Consider the following 5,036-nt stretch of genomic DNA (forward strand, 5'->3'; position numbering starts at 1 on the left):
CATTTCCCGAGTGAGCGTACATTAGAAAGGAAGATCCCAGGAAGAGGCCGTTCTCAGTCCGCGTCTCCTCAAACGCACGAGTACGCCGGCTCGCTTACCTCTCTTTCGACGTCTCACTCTCCTGATCAGAGTCTGCAGTAAATCTGCCGCAGATGCGACAAATATTGGGAATAAATCCACAGGCGTTGTAGTCCTGCAGTTAAGGAGCTCTTCTCTGGTGTAAGAGTATCCAGAGGAGTGCCCAGACACAGAAGAAATGCACAAAAATAAAACAAAAGTAACGCACTGAAGCACCAGGGCATCCATACGCGGCGCCATCTTGGATCCAGCTTTTTTTGAGTCATGACCCAGATTGAATCAGATATTTTTCTTGAGATATTAAAGCCTAGTTGTAAAGTGGGACAATGGAGAGAGGTCATCATTATATACTAACAAATCAATTATTTTAAAGCTCACATTACATATTGTTTCTGTCACACAGGCAGCTGCAGACAGATAGTGGTTTAATGTTCACTGCTGGGATTTTTGTATTCTGGCATGTTTTTGAACAGTTTCTTTTCACATTTTGCTACACCAAATCTCCTGTTCAAATGATATCCAGTCCCTAGGCTAATTCACTGAGGTGTCCTAAACCTTTTTTTCTCCTACTGACTACAGATTTGATGCTTATTACTTTGATTATTTATAAGCAATAGCTGTATGGTTTTGGTGTTGCTTTTGACTTCTAATTGTAATCAACCTTAAACTTTAAGGGGCATTAAAGAAAACTGAAAATGTCAGTATTCAGTATGTGTATTTATATGTAAGCACAAACATACTGTACAGTATATTATGTACATAATTTTTTTAAAAAGCTTTACTGATTTACTCTCTGAGCATTGTAACATTCTTGAGGTGTATGTATTAAGGTTGAATAGCCTTCAAAGACTCGGCCTACTGCATATAACTTCTTCTAAAAACCATAATGTTAATTCTTAACTTTTAAGGAGTTTAAAGGCATTTCTAAAAGTATTCTCATCTCATCAGTACTGCAGCAAAAACCAGGACAAACTGATGCTGAAGCCCAAATTATGTAGAACTGCTACACCATAAGAATGCCTGCAGTAAAGCCAGCAGATCTCCATCAGTTTTCTAAAAAGACCTCCGATAATTCTGGTTTACTCAAGTTAACATTCTGTCTGACTGCTTGTTTTACTGCTCCATCTGCTCCAGTCACACCAAGTCTCTGTTCTGCTATATGGATTAACACCAGTGATTACTGGAACACTTTGTGTGTGTGTGTGTGTGTGTGTGTGTGTGTGTGTGTGTGTGTGTGTGTGTGTGTGTGTGTGTGTGTTTGTGTGTGTGTGTGTGTGTGTGTGTGTGTACACATGGTGGTCAACATGGATGATCTGCTGCTCAATTCAGGCCCAAAGCAACAAGAGCATTTGGTCAAAAGCTGTGACACCATATGCCTCATGTGCACATGACATGCAATTGAGAGACAACATTTCCATGTTGCACGGTCCATGTTTTAGCAGGATGATTCCGGTTTTGTTGCTTATGTTTGTATTCAAAGGGAAAAGAAAGCAGGAGAGACGCAACCAAAATAAAGTTAGCCAATAGAAATGATGTTTTAAAAATTAGACACTAACATAACAATGAATGTGATGAGTTAAAAGAATGAGATCATTTCCCTTGTAAGTTATTTATGTAATTTATTTATTATTCTGTTATTCATTTAGGACTTTTATATCTATTTAGAGACTCTGTCATGTAGTGATTGATATATTAAATATGACAGGCATTTACCGTAAATGAAAATATCAAGGAAGTGTTTTACCATCTCTATCCACTTCAGGTCCCAAAGTCAAACGAACACTGAGAGTTAAAAACTGTCTAAATTCTTTCATCTTTAATAAAATGATCAGCGTTGCTGCTTTACCAGTGTAACAATTAAGTTTAACATCCAGGCATCCATGAAAACAGAATTTATTAAATTTAATGGAGTTAGAAGTTAGCAGGAAGTTAGCTCGCTAGTTTCGCTAGTTACCTAAACATAATATAGGATGTTCTGACCAAGAGATTTTTAGAAAAAAAAATAAAACGTACAGCTCTGTTATCACTTCCAACATAAATGAAGACAGAAAACTACACTGCAGTGACGCTTGTACCGTTACTGAAGTTGGGCTAGCTGGTATATAATGCTGTGCTACGTGATCGTTAGCGACACAGCTATATTGGCATAACATAAACACAGTGAAGTTGGAGGATGAATGCTAACTTTTTTCCACTCGATAAAATTCTGGATGGTTTTTGACAAATGCAATCGCATGGAAAGATGCTATAAATGGACCAAATTTCAGTAGGGGAGAACGACTGAGATAATCCATCCACAATATGAGGTTAGTCATTAATTTAAGATAAGATAACCTTTATTAGTCCCACACATGGGTAATTTGTTTTGTTACAGCAGAAAGTGGACAGTGCAAAGTTACATTGCAAAAATTAGAAAAACACTGCAACAACATGGGAATAGAGCAGCTGCAAGAAAATTCAAAATTAATGAATCAATGGTATGGAAATGGAGGAAGCAAGAGGAATGAGTTGAGTAAAGTTTGACTTATCTGACTGTTTTGTTTCATTTAATGCGTCTTATAATCCAGTGCACCTTATGGTCCGAAAAATACAGTAACTGTATTACTTTCTTGGAGAAGTAATCAGTAATTAGTAACTAATGACATTTTTTAAAGTAACTTGACCAACATTGGTTGTAATCAGACAGCATTTGTTAGCAGGATTGCAGTTGAGAAACTGACCACTAGTAGTGAGCATTTTAATTTTGTGCAGAAGTTAATTACCTTCAAGTAAGGCTACATGTACACAGGTAATTTTGAAAACTGACATTTTAGGTTTTGGGGTTGTTGGTTTTTTAAATCCCGTCCACCCGTGCAGTTAAAAAAAAAAAATCTCCTTCCACATGTGAACGCCAGAAATGAAGTCAAACGCTATCAAGAACATGCCAAATCCTAACCGTGTAGAAATGTTGGCCAATCATAAGTCTAGAAGCCTGGGGGGAAAAGAGTAAACAGGGTTTTATGCCCTCACAAAACCTTAAGTACTTCTGAAAAGTTTGAAAGGCAGCTAATGTTGTGTTACTTTCAAGTGCCTTCATCATTTCAAATGTTAATAACTAAAGACAGCATTTTGGCTGGTATAGACTCACAACTTTGGAATGGACAAAATGCATATAGCATACATGAATGTAAATTTTTTAAATTACATATTCAAACCGAGCGTCAGGATTTGGTTGTGAGAGCGTCTGTGTTGATGATGCTCACTCTGATCTCTGTCTTTTAAATGGAGGGACAGTAACTCGTGTGTGTAGCAATGCGTGTAGTAAAACTGCAGAACTAGATTAACAGCAACAGTATTTTGTCTTATCCGCCATTGTAGAAATTGCATCTCATGTAAACAATAACGTGGCCACAGTCGGACTCAAAAGAGGCGCACACTCTTTGACGCTCTGACTAAATGTCTCTGTTTTCCTCGTCACACACGTAAACACAAAAACTGCTTTTTCAAAAATCGAAACTCTGGCAGGAGTTATTAAAAATATCACCTTTCAGTGATCAAAATGCCGTTAACGTATGACGAAAAGCCCAAGCGCAAGACAAAAGCTGCCGTTTTCAAAAATACCCGTACATGTGGACATAGCCTCAGTTTGTCAAAAAATACTCCAATAGTCTGTTTGAGAAAAAACTTAGATGTTTTCTATTTTCCTAAATTAACAAGATCATCTCAGAAATATTCGTGTTAAAAAGAGCTTCTCGGAGTGACTTTATGTCACTCTAATATATGATTAAGTACATTTTCTAATCTATGTATAATTTGTCAAATATTACAACAGCTGACAAATAGTTAAGTCTCCATTTGTTTTTCTGAATAATAGATCCAAATCATCCTCTCTGATGTAAAATGTAGTCTAGACTTGCACAATGTAAAGTACATAAATACTGTTCTGGCAGGCAGGAAAATTGGGCTTTATATTTAAGTAAATTATCTTAAGTTTGTAAACTGAAATTTGACCTTACTTTAGTTCTTAGATGGTAATAATGTAAATTACAGAGCAGTTGATCCTCAGGGAAATGTAGAAATTTCACTAAATAGTTGTCCTCTTTCATACAGTTGCAGTGTCTCTTCAGTTTTGTGTTCATATGCTGGTGTTTTCATTCAAAAGATGTTTAAATGCTGTGATGTCATTTTAGCATCAAAGACTGCAGAATGTACATAGATTCTTTTTACTTTTAAGTTGTATGCTCAGATTTAGATATCTTTCATATGGAGACAAAAAAATACTCAAGACAGAAGTGAAAAACCTAAAGCAGTCAATGTGTTATTTAATTTTTTCATTTATTCTAATAGTTACTGTAAAATTCTACTCTAATAGATTCATCTTGGCCTTCTTGCAGGATTAAAGCTCAAAAATGAATACACACACATAATATAATACATATCTTGTGATTGTTAGGCAAAAATGAAGAGAACCCAAAGTTATTAAAACAAATAACCACTAATATGGTCTTATTCTTGCTCTGCTCCCCAATTTCACTCCTGGAAATGTCACCATGGCAACAAAACAACAACCATTAAATGACGTTCCAAACAACAACCAAGCTGTTTTCAGTGCTTAACATGTAACATATCTTTGTTATAAACTTTATTTGTAAAAATCTGTAATGTTGATGTGCACAACCTGGGATTCTGGTTTGAGTGGCAAGATGAAATAATCCACTACTGATGATTACAAGTGTGTTTTTATTGCCTTCTTAAAGTGGAAAATGTACATAGACACAACTTGGCACATGTGAGACCAGTCTGATAAAAACTTGTGTTTTTGCAAAAGTGATAATGGAGAATTTATGTCCTGAATGGACTTCAGTGTAGCTTAGCGCATTCTCTTTATAACCTGTGGTTATTAAGACAAATGTGATGCATATATTTGATCACTTCCCTAATAAAACTGTTTTTTCTGTTTCTTATTGCATTTTTATTCC

The sequence above is a fragment of the Haplochromis burtoni genome, unplaced genomic scaffold, assembly GCF_018398535.1.
Source record: "Haplochromis burtoni strain Fernald_Lab_line unplaced genomic scaffold, NCSU_Asbu1 Contig_196, whole genome shotgun sequence".
Lineage (NCBI taxonomy): Eukaryota > Metazoa > Chordata > Actinopteri > Cichliformes > Cichlidae > Haplochromis > Haplochromis burtoni.